A 17,654-nucleotide genomic window follows, 5' to 3' on the forward strand; every position below is an offset into this window, starting at 1 on the left:
GCATGCTGTCTCTCTATATATTTTTTATAGTTGAGGTTACACAGTCTTTCCCAGTGCCCCGCACATTTCTGCTGGCGTTTAAGTATCAGTTCCATGTCTTCCTTCGTGTTACTTCCTCCTCTCAATGCCTTTTCCAGTTCCCTTTCTGTGTCTTGTAGGTCAGCCAAGATCCCACCTTGCAGACCTTTAGATTTTGCAATGGCTACCCCTCTCATCACAACCTTGAAGGCTTCCCATAATGTACCCGCCGAGTCCACGCTACCAGCATTCATCTCAAAATAGTTTATAATCTCCTCCCTCATATCCTCCCTAAAAAAGGGATCTCTGAGTGCCTCCGCTTGGAGGTGCCATGTCGGAATTCTTCCTCTCGGGGGGCAGTATTGCCATCTGAGGACCAGGGGCGAGTGGTCCGACAGGACCCTTGCTTTATATTCTGCTTGTGTAATCTCTGTTATTACCTCTGATGTGGCAAAGACATCGTCCAGCCTCGTATGTAACTGCTGCGGGGCAGAATAATCTGATTATTGCCTTTCTTAGGTGTCTCGTCCTCCACACATCTCCCAGACCAAAGTCATCCAGCAATGTCTGCAACGCTTTAGCAGCTTGGGCGGGTCTATCAATCTTCCAATCTGATCTATCCACCCTAGGGTTTAATACACAGTTAAAGTCCCCTCCCCAGATCACCACACTCCCCATACACATGCTAAGGTTAGTACACAATGCTCTAAAATATGCCGCTGTATTTTGATTCGGGGCGTACGTATTTACAATGCTTATCTCCCTATTTTCCACCAATCCCCTCATTATGACCATACTCCCACCTGTCTCCACTATTTCCTGCAACAGCTGAAACGGGACATGCAGCGCCACCCAGATAAGCACTCCCCTAGCATAAGCAGAATATGATGAGCCCGCCACAAACCTTTTCCATTTCTTGGCGCCCATCTCCATCTTATCCCGTGTCAGGTGAGTCTCCTGCAACAGTGAATGTCTATCTTTTGTCTACGTAGGTACAACATGACCTTGTTCCTTTTTAAATAGCTATTAAGCCTTCTGACATTCCACGTAATTATTTTAAGGTCCCCCATGGCCTATTAGAGTTCCCCCACACCCCTCACGGGTGCAGTCAGATCTAAATTCCATCTCAGTCTATATAGGCTTGTTTCCCAATTTAAACTCCCTTTAACTACAAACACCCCAAACACCCCTTCCCCCTTCCCTCCCAACTCCATTCCCTTCCCCAACATTACCCCCCCAACTGTTGCCCAGCTCCATCCCTGGATCTCAGGCACCACTGCATCTAGCTCTTTCTGGCGGTAGCCTGTACTCGAAGCTCAGCAGGGGGAGGTCGCCCTAATGGCTATCCTGCTACTACTACTACTACTACTCGGGGGGTAGGGTGCCTTTGTCCTGCCGCTCCTGTCTGCTTCAATTCAACCACACATTGCTATTCAATTTACTCATGTATTCAATACTCTATATTCCAGTCCATCAGGTTTCAACAAAATCAAGGGTATCATAGCCTGGTTTCAACACTACCCATCCGTACCCGTCTACCAGTGTCTTTATCATAATCTCTACTGGGATACCCCGCTCTGCGACAACACAGTATACAAGTAACATCCCAATCACTTATCGTGCTCTTCTTGGGCCCGTTCCGCATCTCGTTCCGGACAGCCCTGTAGGTCCAGCCATGTCACTGCCTTACTACTAATTCTCGGGGGTAGGTAGCTGCCATCTTGCCGCTCCTGTTTGTTCCAAGTTTGCTACACCTAGTGCTCCCATGCTAACTATATCCCAGTCCAACAGGGTCACCGAGTCCAAAGGCTACATACTACCAATCAAATGTCTCAAAGCATCATACTAGGACTCCCCTCCCACTTATCCTCTCAGTGTACCTGATACAGTATCTTCACTTATCGTGCTCCTGGCGTTCCTGCTCCTCATCTCGCTTCGGACAGCCCTGCGAGTCCAGCCATGACGCTGCTTCCTCTGGAGTATCAAAAAACAAAGCTCTTGTGCAAAACTATTAACTTCGCAGGGTACAAAAGCATGTACTTGATACCAGCTGTACGCAGTCTTCTCTTGATCGTCACATAGCTATACCACTGTTTTGTACCAACATAGTATAGTCAGGGTATACCATGATCTTGGAGGAAGCTCTTTCTATCGTTCCACAATTATGAAAATACTCCAGAATCTTCTCTCTGTCTTTATAGTTCAGACGTTTCGCAATTATCGGCCACAGTGGAGCCCCAGACCGTGGTTTCCTCATCAGGACCCGATGTGCATGCTCAACCGTGAACCCTTGTGAGAGCTTGTCTGCTCCTACTTCTAGCAGGATCATGTTCTCCACATAGTTTGTGGGGTCTTGGCCCTCTTCTCCCTCTGGCAGGCCGACCACCCAGATGTTGTTCCGTCTCGCCCTTCCTTCTGCTTCCTCCCCTCGATTTTCAAGATTACCAACCTGTTGCTTTAGTACGTGGACCTCTTTCGCATTGTTCGTGCTTACATCTGTGTTGGTCTTCACTGTGCTCTCCAGGCCACTAGTCCTTTCTGACAGCGCTCTGACGTATTGTCGCAGTAGGGTGACTTCGATTCCTACAGCATCTATTTTGTTCTCCAGGGCCGTCCGTAGTTCCGCCATTGCTGTACCCCACTTAGCGCTCAGATCTGTTATGGCTGCTAAGACCTGTTGGTTTTCTCCTTCTGGGGCGCCATGCCCGGAGGCCAACACCGCACTTTGTGCCGGGGTCGAGGGGGTCCATTGTGCCTTTGCAAAGGCTTTCATTGTGGGTTGTTTGCTCTTGGCCTTCACCCCTTTCACCGACATCATGCAATCCTTACTTCGCGTCTGGTACTAGCTCTTCGATGTTATCGTGTCTTCACCAGTTCAGTTTAGTGCTGGGGCGTCCTCCTCAGTGGACTGCGCTGTGTGGTGGCACATAAAGTTGCATTTAGAGTGGACTGTGTCCTCCCACGTCTCTCCTCTGGCTACTGCAGTCAGTGTCCCAATAGTGTGCTTTTAGAGGCCAGCGAATACACCCCACTCACTCCTACCACAGTGCCTTAGTTCCTGATGCTAAAATGCCAGTTTGAGCACGTGTGTCATTTTTCCGGCATAATTTCCAGGATCAGTGTCGGATCAACAGGAGCTCCACACGAAGACACATCCTATTCCATGGCAAGTTAGCCACGCCCCTGATTTACACCTTTATGTGGGTGCAGGCATGCATTCACCACAGTCCGCAAGCTTCACAAGCTGTTCCCCTCTTATTCCACTTCATATGTCTACCTCAGCTGCCCTCTGCTGAACTTCGTGACTCTTTGTGTGACACACAACTGGTGTAATCTGTAGCTGTAGCAGACGTAAGGGACACCTCGCCAGGGAGCTTGCTGGGTGCTCCCTAGTGACCAGCAACAGTGACTTAGGCAAGCCTAACAGTTTTGTTTTGCCTAGTGCTGATTGTGGTGTCCTTATTCCATTTGAAACGTAAGTTCATCAGCCGCGTATGTCAATAGAGGCAGGTTCGATTTTGCTTCTGCCCTTGGTGAGACACTTTATCTGCTCCTCTGTGTCAGGGTAGCTATGTGGTCCCGACAGCCGTTACAGCCTCCCTCTCTCATGCTGCCGTTGAGCTGCCTTTGACTATGCTCATTCCGAGGCTGGGTGCCCCGTTTCTTTGTCTGCAGGCTCCTGGGTTGTATTTTCCACGTACCGTCCGACCTTCCTGCACTGCTGCTCGCTGTCTCACCCCTTGATTCCCTGTGCAATGCACACTTGGTGCGGTCTGCGGACATGGGGGATGGCGCAAAAGGGGGCCTAATCACTGATTCTTTACTCCCCGGCAACAATGTCTCAGTGGCGTGTAACAGTTTTGTTATGCCTGCCAGTATCTGCGCTATCCGCATCCCATCAGGAACGTTCGGTCTCTCCCCACGTTTCCAATCAGGACGGGTCCTGTTTCATATATAATATACCTGTGGCCACTTCTGAGCCCACCTCAGCAGGGCAGCAGCCCGGACTCAGCCTCTGTTGTCACCTTCTTCGCCGGCCCCAGGCCGACCAGCTGGCTCCTGCTGTGCTCATTACGGGGTCCGATTCTCTGTTGATGACACCGGCCTCCTCAGATCTTCCTTTGTTCTGGGGCCGTTTCCCTTATGATTCCTTTTCCAGACTACTGCCCCAAACCACAAAGTCTCTGAGTCCCGGTCTGCAAGCTCCTTTCACCCGAGCAGTATCGGTGTGTCGTGGGCATGATCACCACTATGCTCCGGTCTCACTTTTGTTTAACGCCAGCTCAGCTCTTTGTCTCTGAACACGCGTCATTTTCCCACGTTAGTTGTAGGGATCCTGCCCATCTCCATTCGTTTGTATCTCGCAGACTCCTTTGTTCTTTCTGCTCTATATTTGCACACTGTGTGCTACAGACGTTCATGTGTCTTTGCTGCTATTGTGGGAATATACATTCCATTTTAAGTGCAGTTACGGATCACAACTGCTCGGATCGTCAGGGGCTCCCACAGAGACACGTCCTTCTACATGGCCTCATAGCCACGCCCCCCAGGAAGCAAAAGTTATAAGAGGGAATGAAGAGAAGGTCAAGCCTTGGATGAGGAGAAAAGGGGTTCACCTTAGTTCCCCGAAGCAGAACACAGTACCTTATTCAAGGAAGAAGCTGGTGCCACGGCAGTTGTTCCTGGTAGTTTCCTGCAGACCCACTGTTCCTGGAGCTTCGGTCGTGGAGACGAGAAGGAGGACATCTGGAGGGGTCTGCACCACGAAGGGATGAGTCCAGCAGCAGCGATGGAGAATAATAGGTGCGCTCCTTTAAAACAGGAGAGGCTATTCAGATGGCTATCCGGACCACTACAGCAGGGTGCAGCGATTTTGACCACGAAGAGGATCCTCTGGCTTTGGAAGATGAGCTGGTTGACCCCACCAGGCTCAAGGGAATAAGACTCTGGACTGGATCTTCTCTGGTCGTCGAAGGGTAGATAGCTCAGGACTGCAGCAGGGATTCACTGAGACGGGGTAGTTGCAGCAGCAGTCTTCTTCTCCGTTTCTCTTCGGTTCCTTGTAGTTCCAGTGGTGACTCTGACTTCCAGGCCAGGAGTCCTGCCTTTTATGCGAAAATCCCCCATTCACACAGCCTGGCTGTCAATCACGCAACAGGGGGGTTGTCCAGTCCGGACAACCACCTCAGCCAATCATGGCAAAGTGTGACTTGGGTTTCCTAGGATACCCTTTGCAGAGGGTGACTACACCCCTCCCTCACATACAGCCCACCTAGACACCCAGGTGCCCAGAGGAGGGCTTCTTGGCAGAAGCCAGCCAAAAGACGGTGAACAAAGAAGACAAACCTGGTTTGCCGTGCAAAGTAAAACACAAGAAGGACTTTAACAAAAAGAAATGGCGACTAAACCCGACAGGAGCAAAAAGAAAGAGTATTTGGTCAAGCGGGTGTGACGTTGTACTGGGTCTGTAGTTAAAAGTGACTATGTAAAGTTAATGGCAACTTGACCTGTTTCTGGGGGACAGTAGTCTGCCCCAGAAAAAGGAGTCATTGGGAAGTCTTAGAGACAACCCTGTGTTACTGCACTCAAGATGCTGTGTAACACACACAACAAGTTGAGCTCATGGAGTGGTGTGCTCCAGAGTCCAAGATCACACAACAAGTAGAAAAGCACATGACAAAACCCAGGTAAGAGTGGGAAAAAGAGGCACACTCTTACCAAGTGGAAAAAGTAAACTCCAGAAATCCAGCAAAGCTGCTGGGGGACACACTAGGTGAGGGAAATTACCCATAGAATGAGAATTCTCCCTAACACCAATTACCCCTGTAAATACTTCTGCTAAACTTAAGAAACGAACACCAAGTTTTAAATCTATACCTCTGTGATACATAGCAGCATTGATTGCCATAGTGCCATGCTAGTGTTGTGTAAGCATTTGTGAGGGGCCAAAAATGTCAAAAGACACTTAATAGAGACATTACACTTCAATGCTAACCTGACTACAATCTTTCGAACATACTTATATCCCTAGTCCTTTGTAGACAAAACTGCATTTTGCCGGCATATAGGAAAAGTCAATAACTGCTGGGAAATTCCCAGAGCATATTTTTTCTCTCACAACTTATAACTAGAATTGTATGGCCATACAAAATCTTCTTCACCGTATACCGGGGCACAAGTGGCAGAGCATTGTCTATATGGTCATCACTGCAGACTGGGTGTTTATGTTTTTCACTGACTAGGGCAGAGGGCTCCAGGAGTAATGCAAAGGGGAAGTGCAGTTCATGCCAGGCAACACTGTGTATACAAGGTTTTCAGACGAGAAGCCACAGGGAATGTGATATCTGGGAGAAGATGGGCATGGGGGCTACTGCAGAATGGCCTCATTTGCTTTTGCACTTTTTTTCACCAGCCAATTGATTAAATGTGTTTGCTGCCTTACAAATTGGCAATAAAATGTACATCACCTGCTTTGCACGTGACCTTCATCTGGTGATCACACACTTTATGAAGAATTGTGAGCCTATAAAAGAAATGGCCACTTTAACCAAGCTTGTGAGCTACCCTTTTAGCTGTGCTTACCATGCCAGAATGTGACTGCTCCAATTGTAGGTGCTCCTCAAGTTGTCACTGCAGAACCTAGGGTTCTCAGTGGACACCCATTGGAATCCAACTTTATACATTTTGGGCAGGCTGTGTTAACAGTGTAATGCCATCTAATGTATCAATGCACAGACGTATGTATAAATGCATTTCCCAGCTGTACCTACCCTGTAACTAAGCTCCCCACAAGTGCAGTTCCTGGATGCCCATGGGCTGCTGTGCGCTATACACATGTAATAAATAAATAAGGCAACACTAAAGGCAGAGCTGTAGATGGATCATTGTTGATACTGTCAGTGGCAGCTGCCATATAGCGTCTGCTTTGCAATATAACCTTTTGAAGAGGCCACCAGGTGGGTTCGCTTTCACAATGCTTTCCTCCATAAGGCTCCTCCAACTCTGGTGTACCTGCTTAATTTGAACCTGACCAACATAGTAAGGGTCTTTGTCCTGGAAGATGATGGCAATGTGGTTTCCTCTATGGATCCACATCTCAAGGTAAACATTACCGGTTTTCATCTTCATGTATCACAGGAGTAGGACTTGCAGCAAACACTGCAAGGAGACACATCAAAATGTGCAAGGATTTCAAACTTGCAGCCTCAATTGGAGGACATTTTCACGCAGCAGGTAGAACAGCAACCCACTCAAATTCTCTGAACTATAATGGAATTGTCAAGCTCAAGAACAACAGCGTGGTCTCAAGTACATCACTGACATCTGTTTAAAAGTTTCGGAGCTGTGCAGGTGTAGGCTACCAGAAGGCGAGTCTGTGGGACACTTGCTTCACTGGCCCAGGAATCTTTGGTCTTCCTGTTTTACTTTTCAGGTTAATAAGTAGACCACTTCATTTAGGATATATGGCCAATGCCATCTAGCTAGCATTTTGTTTTGTTTGGTAGGTAGCAGGACCATTACCTCGTCCCCTACTTGGAAAATACATAGGTTATCTTTTTGGTTGTGGTTGGCTCTGTGCTTCTTACAGATGTGTTTTCACCTGCTGACAGACTTTTTCCATATATTGTTGGTTGTTCCTAATCCTAGGGCAGTCACTGTTCTGATGGATGTTGGGTCCTTCCTATTCTTCTTTCAGAATGTTTAGTATGTCTCATGGATTAAATCTATAGACAAGCTCAAAGGGGGAGCCCTCAGCTGATGGTTGTGGCTTCTTCTGTGCTACAAATAGAGCCCATGGAATCTGGTTGCCCCAGTTCCTCCAATCTTCTGAAACCAGCTTTCTAAGGATGTGTTTCAAAGTATTGTTAAATACTTCTACAAGGCCATCTGTCTGGAGGTGGTAGATGGATGTTCACTTAGTGCATATTTTTAGTACAGCTTTAATCTCATTCATCAATTTCAACATTAAACTGCTCCCTTGGTCAGTAAGGATTTCTGCGAGGAAGCCCACTCTTGTGAAGAAAGGAATTAGAACTTTCACTATTGCCTTATTGGTATTACTTCTCATTGGTGAAGCCTTTAGATATCGGGTTGCACAGTGAACAGTCACCAATATGTATAAGTTACCAGAATTGGATGGCTCCGTGGAGTCAACTATGTCAATCCTGTTTCAGTGGAAGGGTACTTCAATGATGTGTAACAGCTGTAGTGCTGCTTGTGGTACCTCGTCAGAAGAGGTCTTCTGATGGATGGGACAGCATGCACAGAATTGTTTAGTCTTAGCATGCACCCTGGCCAGTAGTATCAGAACAGTGCCTTTTGTGGGTTTTTTCTAGCCCAAGAATTCCTGCCATTAGGTTAGAGTAGGTTAATTCAATCAGAGCCTCCCATAACTGTTTTTAAACCATTACTTTGTGGTGATTTACACCGTCCCCTCTGGGGTTCACAATGAATCCATATATGAGTTATTCTTTGTCAATGAAATATGGGGTCTCCAAGCTTCTGCCCTCTTTCTCTGAAAACAATTACTTCTGAGCTTGGCTCAGGAGTTGATCGATCCACTGATCTACTGCGAGCTCGAAGGAAGCAGGTCAAGGGAGGTCTGAAGGTTGGTTTTCTTGTTCTCTGACTTGTATTTGTATTTGTATAAATGTATTTGTATTAGGGCTGAACCGAATAGCATATTTAGTATTTGGCCAAATACCGAATAGTTTGTCAACTATTCGGCTGAAGCCGAATATGAAGCCGAATAGTTGCTTTATTTAATAAATCATGTTCCAAACTTCAAAAACACACTTATTAAAAAAAACAAATAAAGCACTATTTTGAGAGCATTCTATACATTTGTTTCTCTTCATTGTAATCAAAGTAGCATCTTTATTTAAAGTATAAAAGCCCGAAATAAAGCAGATTTTACCAAAATGAAGGGACCAAATGTACAGAGGATTGTTGCATATTCAGTGGCAGGTAAAGTAGGAGGCTTCACAAATGCAAAAGGACTGCCTTTGTGAATCAGATGCATTGCATCATCTATCCAGTTGCAAAGTCGATGCAGTCGAGTTTCCAAACTTCTTTGCAGCTCAAATAGAAATGTATAAAATGGTTCATGGCGACTCACCATTTCCTGGATGGGTCGCCTCAGTACCATTAAAATGGTGATCCTACCAAAGCTACTCTACCTATTCCAGATGCTCCCTATCCAAATTCCCCAAAACTTCTTCACAACCACCAAAAAAATCCTACACACCTTCCTGAGGCAAAATAGAAAACCCAGGGTTCCCTAGCCTTACTTCACCTGTGTAAGGATGATAGTGGGGTGGGCCTCCCAGACATAGAGCTTTATTACAAAGATGCCCAACTCCGAGTGCTAATCCCACACGTCAAACAACAGAAAGAACCCCAATGGATAAGTCTAGATAATCACCACCTTCAACCTTTTATTGTGGAAGAATGGTTATGGGTACCGGGACCCCAATTACGTAACAGTATTAAAAACCACCCCATCCTTGGGACTATATGGGTGATATGCAAACCAAACAAAGGAATGAAAGGAGTCATGACATGGCCCTCACCCCTAACACACCTATGGGCGCCAGGCGTCAGGGATGATATCCCTGATCCAGGCAGCTTCGAATCATGGTACGAGGCTGGGCTTGAAAGGACAGGACAACTACGGAGAAATAATGCATTCATCACCATCCATGAGTTAGAAGATGCCCTAGGCATAGGCCCACTCTCAGTCTTTCTGTATCTGCGGTTGAAAGGCGTGATGACCCGAAAGGTTTGGAAGGAGGCCTTACAGAGAGACCTCACCCCTTTCGAAAGAATTTTAGACCTGTATGTGGGTTCCAGGGGCCTCATTAGCACAATGTACACAGCACTAATTGGTACTAACACAACCCCCTCAACCACCCTGAAATGCAAATGGGAAAAAGACCTTGGAAGAAATCTCACACCAAAGACATGGCTCAAGATATGCAGAAGGACCTCAAAGTCATCTATCTCCTGTCAGTACAAACTGCATGGGATCAAGCTACTGTATAGATGGCAGTACGACCAGATGAGACTAGCCAGGATGTCTCAAGATATAAGCCCGCTCTGCTGGTGGGGGTGCGGCTAGAAAGCAGACAACTGGCACATGTGGTGGGGTTGCAGGGCAGTCCAAGCATATTGGGACGAGGTACTCAGCTGGATTAAAGAGCTTGATGGGGAGGGGAGGCAGAAGCAACCACTATTGATTTTGTTTGGTTTGGAGGAAACGGAAGAACATATACTTAAAGTACTACCTAAAATGATACATGGACTCTTGCTGGTGGCCAAGGCCTGCCTCACATCCGTCTGGGAAGAGCAAGTTTACTGACAAAATCTGAGTGTATAAATGTCTCCCGCAATATCTATACTATGGACAGGCTGACAGCTGCCATTCACGGTGATCGCACCTCCATCGACACGGAATGGTCTGAGTTCCGAGCCAAGTACAGTAACTGAAGTTAAGTGTGCACCAATACATAGCCAAAGTACTAACCTGTTAATCTGCCATTAATGCTTTTGTTGATCCTAAAAAAAAATCCAGATGTGGTATCAATGCTGCACCAGCGAATTAGCCAATGATCTCCTCCCATGCTCTAAGTTCAGTAAGGAGATCGCCAGCTGCCTCGAGGGTTGCGGGGTGGGGGGTAAAGTTTGGATTGGAGATATATGTTATTTTGAACTGAACACATTGCACCTAAAATGGTGTTATGTTGTATGTAACAGAAAATGCTATACCCATGTTGAAAATCAATAAGCCCATTTAAAAAAAAAAATGGTTCATGTCGGCTCATGCAGGACACATGTCAAGAGTAAATCTGAAATGTGTGAACTCCATCTCACAACTATTCACCACACCCAAACAAATGCTAGTCACTTTTCACTTATCCTAGCCAATCTTTCGCGCCAATACAGAAACATATGCAATTTATAATTCCTGATAAAATATCAAATAATCTTAAACTCAGGACTCAAGTCCTTAAATAAAGAAAGGGGGTGGACTATGATGTACGCAATGGGAAGTGACATGAGAGGAACTGCAAGTATATATGCCCCTTTTGTTTCAGTTTGTTTTTTCCAACTGAAAAAAAGTGCACATTGCATATAAACATTCGCCAAAAGAAAAGATGTTCCTGTATTGTTGCAGGCTAAGTATAAAAGATGAGCACCTTTTTTGTCTAAGAATCTGTAACAAAACATGCACTTTATACCAAAGCACTGAACAGAAATAAAAGAAAATACAGTACATCCAAAGATTTTTAATACATTCCAGAAGAAAACTGGTGAAACCATTGCAGATAATAGGGGAGCTGAGATATTAGGTATGTCTTCAGATGAGTTTTAAAGATATGAAGAAAGGTAGAGGAATTAATAGACACAGGGAGAGAGTTCCAATGCTTGGGGTCAAGCAATGCAAAGGAGCGAAAATGTGAAGAAGCACAGGGGGGTTGGCGATAGAGAGGATGAATTGCTGCTGGGGGTGTAACGCATGGGGAGGGTGGTAGAGAGAGATTGATGAAGGGAGATAAGGAGGGGGAAGACCATTGATACACTTGAAAACAATGGAAAGAAAATGGAAGAGAAGGCAAAATTCAAAGGGAAGAAGAGACAAAGAACGTAGAGAGGAAGAAATAGAAGAACAAAAAGGGAGGGAGAAAAGCAGACAAACAGATGAATTGTACACAGATTGAAGACGGCAAAGTTGAGAAGTAGGGATACCAAGAAGAAGAGCAGAACAGTAGTCAATATGAGGAAAGATCAAACAGAAATGAAGAATCTTGGTTGCGTGAAAAGAGAGGAAGGGAGCATGACATCAGGATAGAGCAATAGGGGAAGCGAGGCAGAGGGGAAATAAATGTCACCAAAGCTTTGGGAAGATGGAGAAATAGGGAGTCGGGAGGGATGAAAGGAAAGGAGGGGAGGAGAGAGCAGGAGCTAGAGGTAGCAGGGAAGAATATAACCTTTTAAGGAGTTAAGATGACGAAAACAAGACAACATCCAAGATTGGGCTGCAGACAGACAGAGACAGTGGAGTGTAATGTACTGGAGAACGAAGAAAAGGAGAAGACAATTTGTGTATTGTCAGCATAAAGATGGAGAGAAATATTATAAAAAGAAATTAGCACAGAAAACAGAATAGTGTAGACAGAGAAAAGAAAAGAACCTAGGACAGATCTAGACGTAGGACAGATCCCTTGCACCCCACAGACGAAGGGCAAAGATGGGGAGGTTCGGCCAGCCCAAATAACAGAGTAGGAATGGCATGAGAGATAGGAGTGTAATCACTTGAGGACAGTTCCAGAAAAGCCAAGAGAAGACAGGTTAGAAAAAAGGAGTGAGTGATTAACAGTATCAAATGCTGCAGAAAGATGAAGGATAATGAGAACAGAGGACAGCTTAGAATGTTTAGCGGAGACATGTACACGTGCAGTCTCGGTGGAGTGCAAGGGACCGAAACCAGATTGAAGTGGAGGCAGAAGGGAGTGAAGGTTAAGATATGTAGAGACCTGTGAGTATACAGGACACTCTAAAGTGGAGGGAGAAGAATTGGAAGGGATTACAGAAATAGGGAAGGAGGAGCGAAGTGTGAACCCTTTAGAAGTAAAGTAATTGGCAAAGTCGGAGGATGAAATAGATGAAAGAAGAGCAGGGTTATCAAGTTGACGGGATAGGTTTGTGTGCGGGAGCTGTAACAGATGGCGCAGTTGATGGGAAAGGGAGAGCGTGAGTTCTGAAAAGTAGTCGTTTTTAGCGATTAGGTTATCTTACTCATAGTAATAGGAAATGTAAGGAACTGTGTCTTGTGTTCAATATTGACAAAACCAAATCTATGGTGTTTAGGTATTGGTTATCTAAACAGCCCAAATTAAATATTGAAATTGATGGTAACATTCTGGAACAGGTGAACCACATATGATTACCTGGGTATAAGTTTCTCTGGGAATCCTACGTGGTCTCATGGTCTCATCAACATCTAAATGCCACGGTGACTATTCATAAATACTGTGGAGGAATCAGGAGATTTGTTAGTACTCATAACAGAAGAGCAATTCTATCTGCATTGCACCAATACAGAGCACAAACCCTATCTACAGCTCTTCACAGAGCTGAACAATGGGGCCATATGAACATTTCCTCACAGCGTTTCATAGAATAGCTTCACAAAGGTGCTCCTTATGCAATCTCTTGGAGCACCTCTAGCTATTCTTAGATGGGAGTGAAGTATTTACCCAATTGCATATGTCCTGGGCATCAATATCAAGATATCAAGATATATATAAAGCTGCTCTAAAACAAACTGCTTAGTCTGAATGGCTCAAGTTCGCTTCCATGGTTCAGGTATGTACATTCAGAGTGCATGAAGCTGCATCTGACCAATCTTTGGGATTGTCCGGAAGCCATGAAAATGTGCATACAAGGTATAGGTCATAACTGCAGGATCTGAGGCCACACTATGCCAAATGAAGTCAGCTTGTAGGAATATGAGCACTGGTCATTTGCATTTAATTACCAAGCAAGTACCTGCTTTTGAACCATATTTAAATGTTATTAACCCAGGATGTACACGTTCCCTTTTTGTTCAGCTGCGTACTAATACCCAGAGGGTGGAATCTTTTACAGCTAAATCGAAGTCATCCAATAACTCTAAGTACCCATCTGTGGCTCTATGGAAGAGACACCAATCCAATTTGTAACATTTTGCAAAGGATTTCATGACCTGAGAACAAGGTATCTTCTCCAGCAACTCAGACTGAAAATCATTAGGGCAACCCAATTAGATTTGTATTTTTGCAAAGATACTACCAATTTGAATGCAGTCTTTTTTGTCTGGAAATACCTACATTAGGTGTGGTTGAGAAGGTCTAAGTGGGTGTAGTTTGGTTCTGTTTTGACTTGTTTTTAATGTTTTATCAATCTGCTTTTCATCTTTCCGACAATTTTTCACCCGAACATGTAGTAAATAGGTCTGTTAATCCAAGGGTCTAACTCCCGAATAACAATAACTTGCTTTGGTATGTGCAGGGCCTGCATGTTTATTTTTTTTATTTTTTAATCTCACACTGTGGGTTATTCATTGTTTTTATGTATTTGTAACTACAATTCTTTCTTGGTCTGTTGTCCTTCGGTTGGTTTGGAGAATATTTTGAGATCGTACCAAATGTCTGATATCATGTTTTAATGTTATTATTTATCTTGTTATGTGGCTTGTACATTTTATTACTTATGGCATTTTGATATTGATGTATGACTATTTTCATAATGTTACATTTTTATAAGGTTATACTATTTTACGGCTAAACCGCTGAATAATGCTGTGTTTAACTAGAGGAGGAGTGCAGCGAGGAGAGGGCTGAAAAGTTAAAGGGCACTGGGACTCTTTCCAACGCTATTCAGCGTTACCGTGACTAGAGCAAAGGGAGGTGAGAGCAAGAGTAAGCCATGGCTGGAGGGGAGGGGGTCAGAGGGAAGGGGAAAAGGACAAAAGGGGTGACTAGAATCAAGATTAGATGAGAGAGAAAAGTGAAGGGAGTTTGCAGTATTATGCAGAGAGAGAGAGACAAAAAGACAGGACTGGATGGAAGAGAAGAATAGAGAGAAAATAAAAAATAGAAAATTTGAAGGAACGAAGATTCTGATGTGCGAACGTTGGGGGGGAGATGAGGAAGTGGGCAAAAAATTGAAAGAGACTGGGAAACTAAAAGGTGATCAGATGAATTAATGGGCTCGGCAGTAATAATTCCAGGTGAAGGGAGTGAAGAGAAGATAAGGTCCAGGCAAGACTCAGATTGCTGAGTGGGGATGAAAATATTTAAGTTATAAGAATCATTGAGTGAGAGAAGAGGAGACTAGGTAGAAGTAGGAAAAAGAGGAAGAAAAAAATCTCCACAAAGAATAAAAGGGAGAAGGGGAAGGAAGAAGAAAGGAAAGCAACGAGTCAAGAAGGTCAGCAAAATCAGAAGAAGAGCCAGGAGGTCGATACACCTAAAGAAAGGAAATGGGAAAGGGTTTGGAAAAAGAAGAGAGATGAAACTCAAAAGACAAGAAAGTATGAAGATCAGAAGTTGGAGGGCTCAGATTCCAAGAGGAATTATAGAGGATTCCTGTGCTACCACCATGACCAGAGGAACAAGGACTGTGAGAAATGTTAGTAGAGGAATTGGAGAAAGATGGCCGGAGTAGTAGTAAAAGAGGTCAATAATAGAATGGGACTTATTGCAGACAGAACACCAAGGTTAATAGAGGAGGAATGGTCAGAGACGACAGAGGGGTAGTAAAGATTGGAAATGTTACAGGTATACTTTGAGGGAGGGGGAACGAAACGAGAGGAAAGTTGAGTTAGGATGGCAGAAGGCATGAGAACTATTAGAAAAGCAAGAAAAAAGGTTTGAAAAAATAAGTAACTTATGCATACAGAGCGCATGATCAGGCACAAACAGGGGCAAACAGGGAAAGACAGCACCCTTAGTGTGTTGCCCTTTGAATCGGATGCCCAGGGCAGGGACGCCCAGAGAAGTGGAAAAAAGTAGGCAGGATTGAACATGTGATCTATCACCTGAAACTGCAGATGTAGTCATAGGTGGGAGGGTACATGGGAGGGCCTGTCGACGGATACCTTGATGGTCTAGGGGCATCAGGTGGCAGAAGCAAGGAGCACCAGTAGACTTTTTTCATCTCACCAAAACCAGCTTCCACTATGTCGGCAGAGTCCAGAGTTTTGACTTGAGATGTGCAGCATCAATATATTCTCACATATTGGGATATGGGGTAACTTTGCTTCAACGGGAAAGGAGTATTGCGGGAGGGTAATAAGGCGTATCTTTGTCTCCGCTCTGTAATACTTGTCAATTACTCCGTCAGCCACCTCCAGAGACAATGTTTGATCCAACCCAGATTTTGGAGACACTCTTCCATCCGTTCCCTACAGTATCTACATCCATTTTCATCCCAGTCTGAATCATGGCTTGCCCTCGGGGAAGAATGGCCACTTCCTCATGCCCTTATAGACCACAGCCTGCTGCACCCACTGTGTCTTGGGTATGAAGCATGGCTGTCCGTACAACTCTCTGATTTTTTCATGGCAATGTGCAACCACTGTATTGGGGTCTAAAGGATACCACAAGGAGACCATGTGTCACAGATGGCACTGGAAGAACTGCAACTCTTAGAGGTGGTTCATGCAGTCAATTGACATTTCAATGGGCCCATAGACCCTAGGGCTATCCCTTTCTCTCTCGTCTCATTTAGTACCTCCTCACTAACCCATTAGTCTCTGACCGCCGGTTAGTTTATAGAGAAGATTGACAACTAATGTCTAATTCTTACTTATACTAGAGAAAAGGACCTAAAGGCAGACTACATTCTCTAGCTAAACCACCTCAATGACTTCTCATCTTTCCCTACTCTAGCCAGTTGTTAGTATTCTAATGTGATTTTGGAATTACATTTTTTTACAGAGTCCCTGTTGGATTAATTACCCCTCCTACCACACTCACTCTCGCCTCTCCCTCTCCTGCTCTTCCTTCGCTCTAATCACACCTCCCTCCAATCTTCTATCCCTCTAATATCTTCCATTCCTCCTAGGCCTCACCTCCACCCTTTAATGTTATACCTCCTCCATTGTACTTCTACTCACTTCTCTACACAACTATTCCTTCCACCACACTAATTAACCCTCCTCCCTCTATTATTGCCTCCTTCACACCACTACTCCCTCATCCACACTATTTCTTACTCCTTGCCCTACTATTCCCTTCTCCACTCTACTACTCCTATCCTCACTCTGCTACCCCCTTATCTCCACTACTCCCTGCCCTGACGACTACTTCTTCCTTTCAATCAGTACCATACACTTCTCAGTCACTCAGTATGCTATCAATCCTTAACTCATTCAATAAACTAGCACTTACACTAACACTCGAATTGCAGTACCACTTATACTCACCATCCAATACCTCACCTTCTCCAGAAATCACCTGAACACTCCTCTGCTCAATCCTTCCCCTTTCTGGTCTCTTTATCCACCACCTCTACCTCCTCTGACCTCACCCTAACAAACCAACAATTCCTGCTTACTCTGGACCCATTTTATATTGCTCCCCCTTCGGGATTGGATCTCTGCCCTGGCCAATCTGGCCCTGCCTTCCCCATCCGGGATGGGTTTTCTGATGCTAAGATTACAAATAGGGGGGCTAAGCCCCACCCACTTCTCCTACTCAGGTCCACCACAGGAAAAGTTGGTGGCCTGAATAGCTGAGTGTTTGAGTTCTTGTTTGGGGACTTTCTTGCTTCTGCTCCACTGGTAAATTACATAATTTGTGGGTGGAACACTGTTGAAGATGTGTTTCTGCTGATGTGTGTGGTTATTGTGCAGCTTAGCAGTTTACCACATACTTCTTGATCTACCTGTACTCTCACTCTCCTAACTCGGGATGCAAATAATATGTAAATCAGGAAGGTTGCTGTTTTCAATCTGGGTCTTGGCCTCCTGTTGTAACTGGTGCATGGACAGCGCTGACGGGGGTCTTGCTCTCTTCTGCTGTGGCTATTTGTTCTGTATATAACTTTGCTGGTTTGGTTAGTTAACAATTGTGGATTGCATTGAATCA

This window comes from Ambystoma mexicanum, chromosome 4p, assembly GCF_040938575.1.
Source record: "Ambystoma mexicanum isolate Mex_15411 chromosome 4p, UKY_AmexF1_1, whole genome shotgun sequence".
NCBI classification, from domain to species: domain Eukaryota; kingdom Metazoa; phylum Chordata; class Amphibia; order Caudata; family Ambystomatidae; genus Ambystoma; species Ambystoma mexicanum.